The sequence below is a fragment of the Hyperoodon ampullatus genome, assembly GCF_949752795.1.
Source record: "Hyperoodon ampullatus genome assembly, chromosome: 4".
NCBI lineage: Eukaryota > Metazoa > Chordata > Mammalia > Artiodactyla > Ziphiidae > Hyperoodon > Hyperoodon ampullatus.
Window position 1 is genome coordinate 5,781,820 of NC_136917.1, and position 19,560 is coordinate 5,801,379.

Sequence of the window (19,560 nt, forward strand, 5' to 3'; positions counted from 1 at the left end):
CAAACATTTGAGTGGACGTTATATACCAAGCACCATTTCAGCCCCTTACACGTATCCACTTAGACAATGCTCACAACACCACTAGGGGAAAAGTTCAGCAATATCCCCATTTATAGATGGGGAATCTGAAACAGAGTGGTTAAGAAACTTACCCAAGTTCACACAGCTAGCATCTAACAGAGCCAGGCACCCTAAACCACAAGCCCACGACTTTACCACTGTGAGTGACTGCCTGTTGCACATGTGTTAACATGACGACAATGCTTCCATCAGTACCGAGTAGCAAGAAGTAGTTAATAAATGTTGACTATCATGATTATATCATTAACCCCTAGCATGGCATGTAGTATCTGCAAATTCTCCTGAAGATTTAAAGAATTTAAAACATTTTGGGTTCAGCCTTCCATCAAACTTATGCTCCGGGTTAGGGCTGATGATTTTCATGTTTCCTCTTGGTGAGATGCACCATTTTGCTTTCATTTTGAAATATGTGTCATTTTCTTCAAAGGTCACTTTGAGAAAAGGAGTATCTGTAGAACATTTTTCTAAATCTTGGTAAACAAGATGTATGGAAAATGGTGAAATAAACCTGCATCATTTCAATGAACCATCACTGGCATCTTCTCATTGGATGACATGCTGTGAGGATGGCAGTCCCAGGGATGTCGAATTGTATATGAAGATCCTAGCATAGTGTGGCCCAGTAGACAGCAAGGCACCTGGTACATAAGTGCACGTGCTCTTAAGTCAACCAGCACGTGTTCAAATCTGGGTTCCATCTCTCCCTACCTGATGACCTCCTACCCTCCGAGTCTCACATTCCCCATTTCCAAAAACAGGAATAGTCAGCATGACCATGAAATGAGATTATCCAAGGAATCGTTTTAACATTTACTAAGTTCTCAGTAAAAGTCCACTGCCAATATTGCTATTATCCCCACCATGGCCCAAGGAGTTGGGAGAGGATTACTGAGAAGCCTGGCCAGGATTCAAGTCGAGGTCTCTGGACACTTAATGTCATTCTCTTTCCCTGATACGACTTTGCTTACGGACGTCTTCCTCCTCACAAAATCCTCAGGACTCTGGCTTCACTCCTAATTCAAAAATATATTTTCTTTCAAAAAAGGCCTATTTTAAAATCTGGAAATCAAGAATAGTACAAGAGAGTAGAACAAGATAAAGAGTGCCTTAAGAAAAGAATCACAGAACCACCTGAGGATCAGATATAAAATCAGAAGGCCTTTAAACCAAATAGGGCCAGGGCTGATGCCAGAAAGGCTTACCACACATTACAATGAAGAACACATAAGAGCAAGAAGGGGTCCATAAAAACCACCAGCGTGTGACATACTGCCAAGCACTGCGTGCCTGTCATTAGGCTGGATTCTAATGCTGATCACTGCAACGCAAATCATCTGGGTGTTAATTAAAGTGTGTAAGTCGATTCTTGAGGTAGCTGCCTAGGAGAAGGAGTCCTGCAGAGAAGTCTCTTCCTCTGATCGATTTCTTCTGGAATTGTGGATTTTCTGCAAGTGAAATTCTCCAAAACAAACACAACTCCCTGTGTATTCTCTGCCCCTCACTGCTTGCAGGGCCAGGTGCTTGTAAAGCAAGAGATATATCGCACTGGTTTCTACATCACTGTCACCCCCGAATACTCTGAAACCTCACCGGCTGTTGAGGGCAGCAATTCTCAGGCCATTTTACAGAGGAGAAACACGAGACATGGAGGCACTAAAGGGACGTGCCCACAATTGCAGAGAGCAGTAGAGTCCCTAGAAACTCTTGGGACTCCATGTTCCTAAGCATGGGCCTCTTCCCATCCCACAAATGAATGACACCCAAAATAGCAAAAGGTATGTGAGCAAAGGCTGGTGGGAATTTGAATGAGAGGCTTGATGAAGCAGGGCTGGAAGCCTGCACTCTCAGCTTTCTGAAATTGCATTGGCATGCCAAGTACCCCAGGCATGGCCAAGGTCAATACCCTGTGTCCAGAAGGGCGTTGCTGGGCTGAGTCATAGGCAGTGTTGCTTATCAAGACTGGCCAGCAGAGCCAGCCTTATCATACCTTGCTCTTTCTCAGGGAATGAAATCCACTTGATAGATTTCGGCCTTTTTCCCTGTTACTCCAAAAATGCAATCAATTACCCCTTGAGCACTTGAAAACACAGATGCTCTTCACTTCAGTTTCTAGACCAAGATGTTTGCCTTCCCAAGGAAGATTGAGTCAAGGTGTTGGATAAGAAGGAGGCGATGATACCTCCTGATCCCTTCTATTATTTACTGACTTGATAAACTTTAACCCAGCCCCTGTTACTGGGAAATATAAGCGCTGGGGACCCAATAGTGTCCAGCAGGCAGAGGACATGTACGGTCCCTACCCTCATGGAGTTCTACTCGGGAGACAGACAATAAAGAAGAGGATAGACTTTCAGATTGTCCTCACCATAATGACTATAATCAACACTATAAGGGTGTATACCTGGGGATGGCAGTGGTGGGTCTACTTGTATTGCTGGGGTCTAGGAAGCCCTCTTAAACAGGCAACATCTGAGCTGCAGCCTTATTGAAGGGAGAGACCTAAACACAGGAAGAGCCCAGGGAAATGTGTTCCAAGCAGAGGGAAAACCACAGGTCCTAAGGAGGGAAAGAACAGCTGGCTCACCACGAGCTGAGGGACCCCGTATTATGTGAGGTTGGGGAATGGGCAAGGGTTGGAGTCATGAGAGGCCTGGTAAATTGTGTTGGGGGTGTTGGATTTAATTCTAAGAGGTCACAGGGCACTGGCCCAGTGTCCAGCTCTCAAAGGCATTCCTTTCCTCTGGTGGTTTTTTTTTGCGGTACGCAGGCCTCTCACTGATGTGGCCTCTCCCGCTGTGGAGCACAGGCTCCGGACTTGCAGGCTCAGCGGCCATGGCTCACGGGCCCAGCCGCTCCGCGGCATGTGGGATCCTCCCGGACCGGGGCACGCACCCACGTCCCCTGCATCGGCAGGTGGACCCTCAACCACTGCGCCACCAGGGAAGGCCTCTTCTGGTGTTTTAAAGACCAGCTCCACTGCTCAGCTGTAATCTTTGAATTCTTAATGGCACAGACCATGGGGATTACATCTTGCTGACAGTGAGCTCTTAACGGTTTCTGAATCCACAAGAAGGGGCTATTGAGGCCTGAGAAGCAGAGACCCAGGTCTAAATTAATTCCTGAACGTGGCAGGGGGAGATGGAGGCTATCAGCTTTGTTCTGCTTGGAGAAAGCCTCTTTGCAAAGCCTCTTCACAGGTGGTTGCCTCTCACCTCCGTACACTTTGAATCTGAAAGACACTTGGCTAAATGTGACCTCATGGATATAAATCAAGAGTGTGTACTGAGACCAGCAAACCCTGGTTTGCCTCAGTTAAACTGCCTGACCTTCAGCCTCCTCATCACTAATTGCAGATAATACCAACACCTGCCACACGGGCTGCAACAAGATGAAAAGGGCTTCGCCGTCATGCTTTGCAAATCATAAGCTCTCAATAAGCTCTTACCCTATTTATTCATTACCACCAAAAATCCAACTCTCTGGCTCACTCTTCCTCTTCCTCACACAATGTACATCTTTCAAAATCCTGCACAATGGTTTTGTAAGCTTTTGGAAAGAGCCCCTGAAATAGTACAGGTAATGACCAATGCCTGTATATCATGGACTCTCCATACGGGTAATTCATTCCAAGCTATCGACAGCAAAGGCAGAGGCTGTCTGCTCATCAGCGCATGGAAAACGCGGGGACCACATCGAGGGACCACTATCACCGTCTGCAGCTACCCTCATGACCCAGTCAGCTGCACTCACGGGGCCTTCCATTGTGAACAGAGAGCTCCCCAAATAGAGCACTGAGGTGCCATGGGAGCCCGGAACTGCAGGTGGCTGGCGGTAGACACGGCTGCAGCACCCAGAATACAGAGGGTGAGGCCTGGAGCAGCCTCAGAGGTTCCCTTGGAAGCAGCATCCCTGCCCCAGGCCAGCAAGCAGTGGGGAGAGCTGAGAAGAAAAGCTCAACCCTTCCCCACAGTCTTAGCATCAAGCAGGGTCCTTACCTCCTCTGTCCTTGGTGTAGGGTCCACAGCTATGAGAGAGGGAGTCAGCACGCCTTGGGCACTCCTTGGGTTTTTCTTCTGGTGGGGAACTGTAGTGGGGGAGACTGGGTTGCACCCCCCTCCAGTTACCCCATCAATGGGGTAACACAGCCACGAGAGAGCTTCCTTCTCATCCCCGGCTGGAGCAGGCAGGCCCAACTGCTTCTGAAGCCCAGCCTTCAGTGTCACACACCTGAACACAATTCCTCCACCTTATATCCTCTCCCGGCCCTGCTGCAGAAACCTGCTTAGCCCCGCCCTCTCCACAGCCTGGCCGTGACCTGATCTTTACCAGCCCGGCTTCTGCCCCTGAAATTTATTTTGAGAGAGAGCCCCTGGGTTGGAGCCAGAATTTAGGACTTTAATCCAGGTGAGGGAAAATGGGAAGTATCAATTTTCTGGTGATTCATTTTTAAAACTGTAGGAATTTGAAGGTCAGGTGTCAGGGGATGGGGGCACTGTCCAGCTGCTTCAATCCAGGCCAAGGAGCTACATCTCTCTGCCTGAGACTTGGCTATATCGCATCCTAACTTCCGGGGCCCAGCTTTTCCCAGGACCGGTGCAGCAACTACCTGTATTCTCAGTAGAAAAGTGGGAGAGAGAACTTGAGATACAGGTTGAAATCTGCCCACCAGGCCAAAAGAGATTCTATTTCTTCCTCTGTGAAGTATTGGGGAGATCAGTAAAGAAAGTTTAACAATGCACCCCATGTCTGTTATTAAAAAGCACTTCGTCATCCTAGCTAATTGCTGTTCCACTGAATCCACAGGTGGTCTTAACATAAGGAGTTAAATGATCCTTGAAAAAAGACATTGTTACTCAGGTGCCAAATCTAAGCATTTGGGATTTTATTTCCCTACCCTGACAAGTATTCTGTCTCTCCAGATGAGGGGTTTGCAGACTTTAGGATCCATAGAAATTATCCAGGTATTAAAAATGCAGACTTCTGCATGAAACTTTCAGATTCCTGGAAGGCTCAGGAAACCATATTTAAAAACTTTTCCCTAGGTGATTTTGATGTGGGTGGTTGGTGCCTGGACTTTAAGGAATACAACCCTAGAATAGGCCTAAGTTCTCCTATCCCAGCCTGGCATTTCTAGGTGGCTTTTCAACTCAGCCTAGGACCAGCTGTTCTCCATTGTTTTCAATTCACTCTTTTGCCCCTGCCCTCAGGAATTTTCCAGCTGACTCCAGTATCTTCCTCCTCCCTTTAAAAATGAGCTTTGTCAGAGGAAAGAGTGTTAGCTTCACCAATACTGCAGCTATGAGAGGCCTTAGAAATGACATCGTTGAAGTCTTTATCACACCAGCAGTCACCAATGACATTAAGCCTTAGTTCTGCCCTTTCTCCCACTGGAGGCCCAGACCTCACACTACAATCACCTTCCTGGAGCAAATCCCCCCAAGCCGGCCCCTCCCCAGGTGCACTCTCTCTCATAGTACTTCCAAGGAGAAGCCAGGTGTGTGGGCCTCACAATCAGTTCCTCTCCCTGCCCTACGGCCGACACAATCCGTGTTCAGGTTCCTTGTTTCTTGAGTCAAGTTTAGTTTTTGAAGGAGATTCTCACATCCAACCTGCTCTCCTAAATGGGGGTTTTATACAGGCAACTAGATCTCATGTGACTGCTTGTCCATGCCAAACATTTTAATCCTAAGGCAAGAACTACAAAGCACATTTACTAAGCACCTAATATGGGCAGAGGCCTGTGCTCAGCTCAGCAAGGGGTGTGAAACTATAGGTAGCTCAAGTAATCCATGGGATACAAAAGGGAAACTAAATAAAAATGTTTTCTTGCCTTGTCAAGGCAGTTCTGCAAGACTTTCCCAATACTCATAACCTTCAGACCAAAAGAAAGGCAGCGTAGTCCAGTGGTTACAAACACAGACTTTGGCTTGGATTCAAACCCTTTCTCTATCAGCTCCCAGCTGTGTGGTTTTGGGCAAAGTACTGACCTTCCCTCTGGAATATTAGTACTTATTTCACAGGGCTGTTACCAGGATGATATGAATTAATATGTATAAAGTGCTTTTAACAGCAAAAGTGCTTAAATATTATTATTATTATTATTCAGGAGATCCTGACCACTGTTACCACATATTTATTCACGCTATAGAAGATTCATAATGTTTTCTCACCTAAAGACCAATAATGCCTTCCAAACATTTGCTCCATTTGATTTATGCTTCTCAACTCTATGTTCAAGGTTCTTTAATTAGTTTTTCCATGGTTCCTTCATGTATTTACTTAACTTTTTCTATTGAGGATGTACTACATGTCAAGAACTGTGCTAGGTCCTGCAGATACAATCGGTGAACAGATAGTCATGCTCCCTGTTCTGAGGAGTTTACAGCCCTGTGGTGTACCGGATATTGACTGAAGTCACACAAAAATTGTGAAATTAAGATCGTGACAAGTGTTGAGAGGGAACAGTGCCTGGTGCTGAGAAAGCACCGGAGAAGGGATTTGACCTGGTCAAAGGGTTAGAGTAGAACTGGGCTGTGAAGGAAGAGATGGAGTTGGCTACGTGGAGTGGGGGCGACCAGTCAGAATGTTACGGATAGAGAGACACCATGTGCCAGGTGTACTAGTCAATTTTGCTGCAGTAACAAATGACCTCCATGTCTCAGTGGCTTACACCATAAAGGTGTATTACTTGCTTATTTTACAGGTAGGCTATGGGTTGACTGCACCTCTGCCCAGGCTATAACTCTGCTTCTCATTCAGGGACTCAAACTGCAGGAACAGTCCCTATGTGAGATATGGTATTCTTGTAGCCTAAAGAAAGGTCAAGAGCACTGGTGGAAATGTGCCATGACTCTGAGGGCTTCTGTTGGGCGTGGCCTTGTTCTGTTTACATTCCTTTGGCCAAAGCCCAAAGTCAATGGGACAAGGATATATGGTCCTCAACACTGGGGACGTAGCAAGGTACAGGGCAGTTGACAGGAATGTGACCCTCCTACAGGGAAAGGGATGGGAATGAATAACTGCAAAAATAATATAATTTACTACATTAAAGCTCTGTGGTAAGAGGCCTGTGTGGCTAGTGGTGAGAGAGTTGGTAGGAACATAGAAGAGATGAGGGTGGAGAAGGAGGTGGGGACATGCCATGGAAAGAATCTGAACTTTACACTGTGAGCAATGGAGACACTGACCTTTACCCGTTCAATCTCTTTCCTTAGTTGTGAAAAAACACTTTCCATGTTTTTCTGGTTTCTGAAGTTACACACGTTTATTATAGAAAGTGTGGACATGGCAGATAAATTTTTTAAAAAGTCACCCTTAACGTTACAAGTCAGAGAGAACCATCATAGACTGATATTTTATTGAATATATTTCTAGACTTTTTGATGCTATTTAAATGTACATAAAGTATTCTTACAATCAAAATTGGATCATATTCTCTATCAGTTGTTATGAATACTCTCCAAGTTATTAAACAGTCTCCCCACTGCTTCATCATATGGATGCACCATAGTTTAACCAGTCCCCAACTATTGGACATATAAGTTTTTCTAATTTTTCCATTTTATAAAAATTTCTAAAGAATTCTGCAGTGGAGTTGTTTAGATTCAGCAACATCCATATCATTTGGTAGATGTGGCATTTTTATCTTAAAGGGTATAACAAATTTAAGGCCACTGATACATATTGCCAATTGTCCCTTGAGAAAAGTCAGAGCAAATCACACACAACCCTAGAGCAGGATTTGCCAACTCGGTTGAAAATTATTTGATTTTGCCAACTTAATCAGTGGAAGATACTGTCTTACTTTAATTTTGCCTTTATTTGATCATTCAGGACAGACCTTATTTTCTATAATTCCCAGTGCTTTCATCAGGGAAGGACTTACCTGATTAAGATGCTGGGCCGTTTGCATTTTCTTCTTAGAATGGTTTCTCTTCAGCAAATTATGACTACTTTGTCCCTTACAACTCTGCAAGATTTTCTTCTGCTTCCTATAAGAAGACTTCTTTGCCTCCATCTCTTTACTGTGGAAGCTGCCAGGAGAGATGTGGACAGTTGGTTTTACATATATGAGAGGAGGTCATTGTTCCATACACCTCGTCTCCCCATATGGAGAGGGTGTTTCCGTGATTGAATTTTGTTCCCTCCTATAGTGACTCACTCTGTCATCTGCATGCCTTATAGTCCATAAACATTTGTGAATGACTGCTAAGAAGAGCCATAATGGCACAATGGGTGGGTAAGTTTTGACCTGATGAATGACTCACTTGTGGAGACTGGCACATGGCTATATTAATAAAAGATTATGGACCATAGATCATTGTGAATGCCGCTCAGGAACTCTTTTTAGATTATAATCTAACATCAATCTTTCAACTTTCATAACAGAGGTTAGCAACAGCACATCTGATTTGATAGACACCCAATTACTTATATCTCTCTCTGATATATATACTTTTCCTCCTAGTCAGAGTCAAAGGACTTTTACCCATTTGATATGTGGTGTGATTTCCACTTAACTTTTAATAGAGATTGGATGGTTTTTCCCTCCTGTTACAGGTTGTGCTAATGTCTTGTCAAGCTAGTCTGACAATGTAAATTGCACCTTCACACTCCCCTTCTCATGTTACAGAGGGGCCAAGCCTTACAACATGGAAAGGCCATTAACGGAGCATCGGATTGTGTCAGTAAGGAATGTGGAGAAAAGGGCAAACCTTGTTGACATGGTCTTGCTTCCTGGGGTGGTGGATTAAGTGCTTGCAAGTCTCTCAGAGGCCTCGGCGGATTGGGTTTATGATGATTTATTTCTACACTGGCATCGCTTGCACCCCGTCTTGAAGGAGTGGGGACTAAAGCTTGTCAATTCTTTGTCCCATCATGTCACTCCTTCTATGCTCATTCTGTGCCACTGAACCCAGAAGTAATTGTAGGCTTGTTCTCTCACATAGCTCCACATAGCCCCCCTCAGTGACAAGAATGGTTACATGACATCAGATCTATTTGCTTTCCCTATATGTTTCAATATTATCAGATGGTGTTTGACTATAGTATACAGTCTACCATATAGTCTTGCTGCTCTCTCCCATCTCACAAGTATTACCTATGCCTTCAAACAGATGCCCATCTCCTTCCAGAAATAGTGAGATTTTGGTTTTTAATCATTGTTTTCCAAATAAAGCCAAGGCACCACCTGAACAGGTGTTCTGTCCATGAATTACTTCATTCAAACAGCTCCCTGAAGGCCGCTGAAATACCAGAAGAAAAGAGCAAAGCACAGAGACTTGATTTTGAGTAAATCCTTTATTAAAATGGAAGGAAAGACAATCTGGTCTACTTCAACTTAGGTGAATGCATTAAAACATGCATCGGCAGAGAATGACGCCTTGTAATAAAGCAGTGTTTCCAGAGTGGGGTATGAAGACCACCTATGTTAGGATGCTTTGAGGAATGTGTGAAACATTCAGGTCCCTGGTTCTGCCCCAGACCTACTGAACTCGCTGAGGGTGGAGCCTGGATCTGCATTTTAACACCCACCGTGCCAGATGATTTCTTCGTACACCAAACTTTGAGTACCAGTACAGGGCTTAGTGATCTTCTGTGGGAGAAGTCTGAATGTGATGTGGTCTTCGTAAAACTCTGTGTGTTGGAACATTGTTTAATGTCTCCCTTCTAAATGAAATGGTGTGTCCGGTGAAGACAGGGACCAGTGACTTCACTCCCATATTCCCAGAGCCCAGCATGGTGCCTGGCCCATTCCTTACCTACTGGATCAGAAACTCCAGGATTCAGGCCCATCTTTATTTGAACAAGTCCTGCAGGTGAGCCTGATTCGTGCTACCGTTTGAAAAGCCCTGGCATAAAAGAATCTTTTCAGAACAACTATTTGCTTCTTAAGAGTAGGAACCTACTGTCCTTCCCACTCACCCACCCACTTCAAATGGGATATTCTTCGGTCTATATGATACCATATATCTTTTAAGACAGAATATATTACATGATCCCAGGCAGAGTTTCAAGGAAAGGAAATATTTCCATTTGACAACAGAGGACAGGGAGGCACATTGAATGGAGGTGACTTGTGTGAGGTTGCGCAGCTGATAAGGGACAGACTTGGTGTTTAATTCAAGGTCCCTTAGAAACTTATGCCACATTCTTCCTTATTCTTCTACTAATTGCCTAGGTTCTGGCTTATGTTTCACTGGGCTGCATGAGGACTCTTGTGAGAGTTTTTTAAGGGGAGAAATAATACAGTCTCTTCTTGCATCACTAATAGCATCACCCTGAGGACAGCTGCCTTGTGGTACCTTGAGATCTGAGTAGTTTCCTGAACATATCATCCAGAGGTGATTTGGAGGGATTCACTGGGACTTCTAGGCTGGAGAGGCAGCCTGATTATTGTGGAACTGTCCCCTCTCACATCTACCAAACAGTCCTTAAAAGCTATGTATTTTTAAAATTCTGTTCCAGAAACCAAATTAAGTCATATTTCTACAGACTGGAGGAGATCAGAGTAGGCCTAATGGAAGAATATTCATTGGGAATAAATAAACAATTATGCTGAAGACAGATCTGTGCTTCTTAAAAAAATAAGTAGTGAGTGAGGTCATGCTTGATTGGTCCAGAGCAAAGTAGGTAACATCATCCATTCATTCATTCACCCTCTATGCCCATTTGAACTCATGGTTGTGTGAATACAAACAACAATGCCATTTCAAATACAGCAAGATGAGTGCCATGACAAGCAAAGGCAAGATGCTGTGGAAACATGTAAGAGGGCAAACCAATCAGGTATGGGAGTTAAGGAAGGCTTCCTGAATGTAGTGAGCCTAGGACCAGAAGATTTTATAGGCATGGCCAGCTGAGGAGTGTGCAAGCAGAGAAATATAGGGAGAAGGAAGGGGTTTCTCAGCAGAATGAACTACATGTAGAGAGTATACTGCAGAGTCAGGTCATCTAGACCTTGTAACTATACCCCAACTTATCTCTGTTCTTGGGGGAATCTAAACCAAGATAGAGACTGGAAGACAGACTTTAGTCCAGTCATTCAAAATCTTGGCATCCTCTTAATCTTATTTATCACCACCATCATTATTATAACATTATTATTAGAGCTAATAGAATGGCAGACTATATTAATATAACTCCGTATTCAGAACAGGGAGGATGGAGAATCCTCTTCCCTTCTTCTCAGTTTAGATACATCTGGGGTTCATGTTTGATGCCCCACTTAAAAGGACCCTGATAAACTCCAGTGTGTTCAAGTGTAGGAAAGGGGACATCTCTCATGTGAGGAAAATCTAAAGAACTAGAAGGCTTAGGTGAGGCGGGAGAGCTATCTTTCAATTCTCAAGTGCTATTATTGGGGGAGAACTCTTCCCTAACATCTAACTCTAGGCTGTCTCCCATGAAACTGTCATGGCACCCTTTAAATTGTAAGTTTCATTGGGGATAAGGACGAAGTTTGTCTTACTACTGCTTCCTCAATGCCTAGCACAGTGCCTGGTAAATAACAGGTACTCAGTAGATATTTGTTGAATGAATGAATGACTGGGACAGAAGCAGTCTCAGGCCAACTGCAGGGATTTTCTAGGCTCTGTATTATTCCCACGCTTTCCAAAGATTACAGATTGGCTTTACGCCCTTTTGACTAGAAATCTGGCCCATTTAAAATATCCAAAGCATATCACATCATTGTGTCTGGTTTCCATGGTGTATGTACAGACAAATCTTTTAAAAAACTTAACCAGTGGATGAGATGCCATGTCTAGTAGTTCTGCAGTACAGCTTGGAGAGTTTATTTTTCACAATCTGTTTTATGCATCATAAGCCAAAATATACAATTGAAATCGTTGCTGAGAAAGTGACACAACTTTTTTCAGATCCTGGGAATTGACCCTTCTGCCTAATCTACTGCTAAGTGTCCTGAGATTGCACAAGAGGAAAGAGGGTATAAGTTAAGATTTTAATCATAGAGCTGATAGGTTCAAAGCACCCCAAGCAGTTTTCTGAACTTCTCAAGCACCAGAGCATCCCTCCAAGGGACTTTAGAGACCATTTGGTCCAACATCTTCATTTTTCATATGGGTCAACTTGGGTTCCAAAAAGTAAACTGTCTTTTTTCCATTAAAGCACCCTATTAGTGGCAGAGCAGGTGTCTTTACTCAAAGACCTGCTTTCTACACCATGCATTGCCACTTTTCTGCTATTCTTTCTTTTCCATCTGTGTTAAGCTCAGTATTCATCTTCCCTTAAAAATCAAAGATGGGCTAAAACATTAAGCTGACTTTTTTCAGTTTCCTCCACCTAGAATCATGTCCCTCTCAGCTACCTCTTTTCATATGGAGCGTATAGCAGAATTTTTTCCCTTATCTTCCCTTTGGGTTTTCTTTTTTGCAAAAAATAGTCTATTTAACTGGTAATGATAACTTACATCTTGGCATTCTGGCAGGCTACAGCAAAATAACAGATGCAGGAAAACCACATGGAGGAGCACACTCTGAAGATCTGGACTTTCAAAGAATAAGAAAACACTCAGCTTTCCTGACTTCTTGTTCAGTTTTCTAAGATTAATGCATTTAAATACATAAAATACAATACTCATAGTAGGCAGCTGCTCCTTTATGAGGATTTTGGCACCAGTCATCTAAAATTGCATTTTTAAAATGGAATGATTGATGCTCTCTGTGATCTCAAATTTTCATATTCATTGTACGAATGCTTATTCCTAACTAGATCTAGATTGCAGGCTGAGTGATATGAAGACTAGAAAGCTTCTTCACTTCAGATTCTATTTCCATTGGCCTATTAAACAATCTAGAATTAGACATATAATTCTTTTCGTGAAGGCATTTCTCGCTAGGAACCTCCTATAAAATACAGTTAGGACTGGGACACTCGGGGTACGAGGAGTCATCAGCTGTTGAATCATAGGTAAGTTTACCAGGCAGTTAGTTTTTACCTTAAAAATATGAAAATATTATTCCTTTCATGAATGGGAAGCAAGACAGCTAAGTTTGATACATGTAAGCTTGGAACATATATCATATTGACAGTGAAGGAAGCAGGCAATGTGGGGGACACTGCATGGGAAAAGTGATGAGTATAAGGACAGTTACGAGATACTTTAATAAAACTCACGCTTCCCCCTTATTTTGCAGAGAAACAGACAATAGAAAAAAACTGGGAAACTTTGAAAATTCCACTGCATTCACCTATTTGCATTTTTACCAAATACCTCATCAACAACTAAAGTTAAGATACTCAGATTCCAGAATTTTTTTAACGTTTTTATTGGAGTATAATTGCTTTACAATGGTGTGTTAGTTTCTGCTTTATAACAAAGTGAATCAGTTATACATATACATATATCCCCATATCTCTTCCCTCTTTCATCTCCCTCCCTCCCACCCTCCCTATCCCACCCTTCTAGGTGGTCACAAAGCACCGAGCTGATCTCCCTGTGCTATGCGACTACTTCCCACTAGCTAGCTATTTTACATTTGGTAGTGTATATATGGACATATATACACTACCACTCTCTCACTTTGTCCCAGCTTACCCTTCCCCTTCCCCGCGTCCTCAAGTCCATTATCTAGTAGGTCTGCATCTTTATTCCCGTCTTGCCCCTAGATTCTTCATGACCATATTTTTTTCTTTTTAGATTCCATATATATGTGTTAGCATACGGTATTTGTTTTTCTCTTTCTGACTTACAATAGCCAGGACATGGAAGCAACCTAAGTGTCCATCGACAGATGAATGGATAAAGAAGATGTGGCACATATATACAATGGAATATTACTCAGCCATAAAAAGAAATGAAACTGAGTTATTTGTAGTGAGGTGGATGGACCTAGAGTCTGTCATACAGAATTCCGGTTTTTAACTGTTTCACTCTATTCCCTTCCAAAGGAGCCCCAGATGGAAACATCTGGTCCCAAAAGTCTTCTGCTGGATTTTAATGAATAAAAACCTCTTCTGAAAAAAATAAAATAAAACAAAACCCTCCACTAACACTCACCTCAAGTTACTGTTCTAACTTTATTTGGGCAATTTGAGTTTTTAGTCAAATCAAGCAAGTGTTGAGGTTGTATTGAGTTGAGAGGTAGCTTTTTTCTTAGCTTTCTGGGGTCTAATATTAGGATAAAAATTTCTCATCTAGATCAAAGGTTTTCTAGAAAAGTCTGTCTCTGAGAAAGAGTAGTTGCTTATCTTGAGGGAAGACGATGTGGAACAGGGTACAAGCATCGTCTCCATAGATCAACACTTAGTGGCTCCTCTTGTTTTCTCTCTTGGGTTGTCTTTTCCCTTCTCATCTCACTCTTCATTTTGGGTGTTTTCTTTGTCCAAAAATATGTAAGAAATTGACATTGGTTTTCTGGGCATTAGGCTCAGGGTTTCTAGAGTTTGGTTTTCTACCTCAGAGGTGATTCCAGACATTACACTTGGAGATGACCACAGTGGTCACTGTTATATTCATTAGTGGGAAAATGTATTTCAGTTGAGGAGAAGAGATCTTTAACTCTGGTGCTTCTAAGGATGATAGGTGAAAAGGGCTGTCCTATGAGTTGAGAGTGTTGAAAGATGAGACATGAAAATAAATCTTGTTGTATTGCCATGGAAAAGCTTGTTCCTCATGTTTGCTTTGCAATAGAGCTTGGTTTTAGTTTGAAAACTATTCAACCTTGATGTTTGAAATATTAACATTTTATCCACAAATCTGTTTACAAGTCACAAATCATGCTGGTAAATATTCATGGACCATTCTCTTTTGCTTCCTGGGAAAGTATGGAGAGTAAAAAAAAACCTTATGGGGTCAGAGCTTGGGGTGTGGTGGGAGATAAGATTGAATATCAACAGAGTTAAGCTGGCAATAAATTTGGGTTGCTGTTTGTGGATCTTGGCTGCAAAATAACCTCAAGCACTTTCAAAGATGAATGATGCTGGGGAAAGGCAAAGCGAAATTTTCTGGCCCCAATCCCGCACACACAGGCTGGGATGCTGGAAAAGTGACAGCAATGGTGCCTCATACAATACCTTCCCTTGCACTGTGTAGAATGCTTTAGAATTTACCAGTCACTTGCACATATATTTTGTTACCTGATCCTAGGAGATGTATTATTATCCCCATCTCAAAGATGAAGAGACTGATGTTCTTTGATTTTAAATGACTTACACATGTTTTATAAGACTAACAACTCAAAAAATTGGACCTGGATCCCAGATCCATTGACTTCTGGTCCAGGATTCTTTCAGGTACATCTTATCATTCGGGACTCAGGTTAAGACACCTCTCCCTCTGGCAAACATTTCTGTCTACCAAAATCTGGATTAAGTAAACATCTCTGGGCTAAAAAAAAAAAGAAAAAATAAAGATACACTATAACAGCCTAGTTCTCATCACATTGACTTCTAATGAATTATTTCCTTGACTTTATTGTTCACTGGACAATGAGCTCCATGAGAAAAGTGACTTGTTTACCATGGTAATTACAACACATTGGGCCTGGTAGTAAAATATTCTCTAAGTCTTTGTGAAGTGAACTGAATTCCAACACTTATTTTACAGGGAGGATAGTAAAGACCTGACTTTTAACCTGACAAGTTCCAAGTCTGTCTAGAATGGGTGTTTTCAAGGAAGAGCTAGTTACTGGTGTTGCCCTCTGGAAAATCTCATTGCAGATGCCCAAGAGAGGACTTGGAAATTCTTTCTAACATAGACCATGGTTCTGCTTTAGGAATTGCCCCTGTTTCAGTTTCAGTTGAAGGGCATTTCTGCCCAGCTGTGAAATCAAGATGGCGAAAGAATGAGAAATTCTAAAAGTTCTCTTGGTACAAGGAACATGTCCTGTTGTTTCCTCACCAATGTCCACAAACCTGCAGAAGAGGGATGTGTATGTTTGACTCTCTAGAGAAGCTGTATCTGTTCTCCAAAGCAGCCATCCTCTGCCAGGCAGATAATTGTGATGATGAGGCTGGCAGAGGTGCAAGATGATGTCTCATCATCCCAGATGAAAAGGAGCAAACGCTAAGTGAAAATAAACAATGAAAAGGTCCATTTAAAACTCATAACCTGCATAACTCAAAATTGGAAGTGGGACTTCGGATCTCTGTCCCCTTTGGAAATTTGTAAATTCCACCCTACTCTGTGAGATTCTCCAATGTGGCCAGCACAGCCAGAGTTGGCTAGACTCCCAGGTGCAATGCAGAGTCCATCTGTTTGGTCACTCTGTCTGGTGTGGATTTAGAGAATGAGTTGTGTGCATGGGACAGGTTCCAGATAAATTTGAATTTCCAAAATATATTGAAAATCCGGTTGTGAGTTCTAAGAGTTAGAGATTCCCACTGTGCCTAGCCCCCACCCCACAACTGTTTCAGTCCATATACAACAGAGGCTTAAAGGAACATAGGATATACTCTGCTGTAAGGCTGATAAATCTAGTTTAGCAAAATGCCTGGCTTAGAGTAGGTATTTAATAACCATTTCTTTAATAATAATATTAATAGCATATTTTTACTATTTTTATGCATCAGGTGATATGCTAAGTATTTTCCTTCTCCTTTGTCTTCTAAGAGCTAGGTCTACTAGTGAACAAGTGACATTATGCACCTTAATTTCTAGTTGGAGGGATACTATTAATAATCAAGGGAACAAACAATAAAACTTCAGACAGTGATACATACTATGGAAACATTAATAAAAGAGAGTAATAAAAGTGACTGGGGATGCAGGGCATTTCCTTTGGGCATACAGGAAAAAACTTCTCTATGGGAAAGACATTTGAGCTGACATTCTTTCAGTGAGTAAGAAAGAATTTGTCATGTAGCAGTCTGTAGGGGCAGTTTTCTAGGCAGATGAGCATTCCAAGGTAAATGTCCCAAATGAATCAGACTTGTTTGTGGAATCAAAAGAAGCCAGCATCTCTGGAGCAAGATGCACAATGGGAGAGAGTAGTATAGACATGAGGTTGGAGAGGAAAGCAGATGGCAGATCACGTAGAGATGTTGTAGGCTACGGTGAATAAGACTTCAATGCATTACCTTCTTTAACCAACACAATAACCCTATGATGTAAGAGTTATTTGTATCCCCATTTATAGAGGAGAATGGTGAGACATAGAGAGGTAATGCAGAAAGGTCAGGGTCACATCACTGGCAAGTGGCAGAATCCAGATTTGAAAACAGGACCCCTGGCTCCAAAACTCAATCTACAAATCCCAATATAAATCCAGACATTATCAATGACATCTTAGAATCATCTCCTTTCCCACATCCAAACGCTCATCAATCCATGTTCCCATCAACAACACAGAATACTGGGCACCAGCATGAATATGGGAGTCAGAGCCAAACAAACCCAGCTTAAGATCTTAGCTCTGCTTTGATGGGCTATGTGATCTGGGAAAGTCATCTAATTCCTTAGGGCTTCTGTTTTCTTGTCTGTGAAATGAGACACTAATAGTACTTTCTTCCTACCTCTCAGAGTGTCGTGAGAATAAAGTGTTATCATAACTGCCCATGTTAAGTCCTCAATAAATTCTTAACCTCAAACCAAACCAAACCAAATCCCCACCACATGTATCATGTACCACAACTCATCTGTCCTTCCTCTTTCTTTCCCCACTGTTATCGGGGTTGCAGATCACTGCTGCTACCATCCAGTCCTTCTGAGTCAGACGCCTCAGGTGGAGTCAGAAAGTTGCATTTTAACATAGTCTTCTATTGTTTCTAATGCAAACCAGAGTTTAAGACCACAGGAAAAGACCATCAACCAAGATACAAGAGGATCTTGGTAGATCTCAGTGTCAGCCTTAGACATTGCAACTATATTTGTAAATATAGAGTGTTAAAGATTAAATGGGATTTAAGGTCTTTTTGATGCTATTTTGATGGTGTGACAGTCAGAGTTTTGGTAGTACATGAATCCTGTCCTGCTCTTGCCCATCTTCCATATTCTCCTGCTCTTACAATATTCCCATGTGAATTATATGCAAGGAATAATTGCCAAATTGTATTTAAAATACAACGTGTAACAACTCGCAGCACACAATTATGGTAAAGGCTAATCTGATTCGCCTGTTTAGGTTCAATCTGACAGTTAATTCCAATACTGACATCTCAATGTGAGTCTTCAGTAGGCATTTCAAATGTAATATTTAATTTCAGATTTACTATATAACCATACTCATTATCTTTCCTCTAAATCTGCTCCTTCAATAACCTTTCCCATTTTGGAAAAAGCCTATCTATCCTTCCAGTTGCTCAGGATGAAAACTTGGAGAAATCAGTTCCTCTTCTATTTTTTCATGACCCATATCCACAAACCATGTTGATTTTGTCTTCAAAACATATCTAAGATAAGACTTCTCAACCACTCTGCTGCCATCACCCTGAACTAAACCACCATCATCTTTTGCCTGAGGTATTGCAAGAGCACCTAATAGGTTTCCTTGTTTCTGCCCTTGCACTTCCAAAACTGTTCTTAATAGAGAAGTCAAAGAACACTTTAGAAACCTAAATCAGAGCAAGGTATCTGTGGTAGAGTGAATAATGGCTTCCCAAATATGTCCAGGTCCTAATCCCCAGAACCTATGCATGGTATATGGCAAAAGAGGTGTCACAGGTATGATTAAGTTAAGGATTTTGAGAAGAGGAGATTATCTGAGTGGGGACGGGCATGGGTCTGATGTATCAATAACTATATTGGTCTTTATAAGGGCATGCTAGAACAATCAGAGTCAGAGTGATGTGATGATGGAAGCAGAGATGGGAACAACGTGCTTTGAAAATGGAAGACGGGGCTGCAAGCAAAGGAATGCAGGTGGCCACTAGACCCTGAAAAAGGCCAGGAAACAGAGTCTCTCCTCCCAGCCTCCAGAAGGAATCATCCCTGCTGACACCTTGACCTCAGTCCAGTGAAACTGATTTCAGACTTCGGACTGCCAGAACTGTAAAGAATACATTTGGGTTGATTCAAGCTGTTCAACTTGTGGTCATTTGTAACAGTAGCAACAGGGAATTAAGACAGCTCCCCCTATATTCCCTCTCATCCGGAGTAAAATCCAAAGTCATCACAATGGCCTACAAAGCCCCACACAATCTGAACCCCACCATCCACCGTGTGACTCTGACCTCACCTCCTACGATACTCCCCTTTGCTCACTCTTTCCAGCCACTTGGCCTCCTTGCTTCAGATACCCAAACATGTCCCCCTGCTCTTGGCCTTTGCTCCTTTCCGTACCTGGACTGCTCTTTCCCCAAAATAGTCTCATGACTTGATCCTCACTTCCTTGGGTGTTGCTCAGCTGTCACCTTCTCAGTGGGGGCTTTCCTGACCATGCTACTTGAAATCAGATCACATCTCCTTTGCACCCTTCTATTCCTTGTCCCAGTTGCCTGCTTTATTTTTTCCAAAGAACTTTATCACCATCTGGAGAACTCTAGTTTTGCTTATTTATTTCCTAGAATGTAAGATCTATT

General features: G+C 42.4%; 1 protein-coding gene across 1 annotated transcript in view; it reads right to left on the reverse strand.

Moving 5' to 3' along the window:
• The window catches only part of ATP10B (ATPase phospholipid transporting 10B (putative)), a gene marked incomplete at its 3' end in the record, with an annotated part of 338,125 nt that extends 333,962 nt beyond the window's left edge, over positions 1-4,163 (reverse strand). The window contains exon 1 of the mRNA XM_079703067.1: positions 4,077-4,163. The remainder of the gene's footprint in view (positions 1-4,076) is intronic.
• Between the last annotated feature and the right edge of the window lie 15,397 nt (positions 4,164-19,560).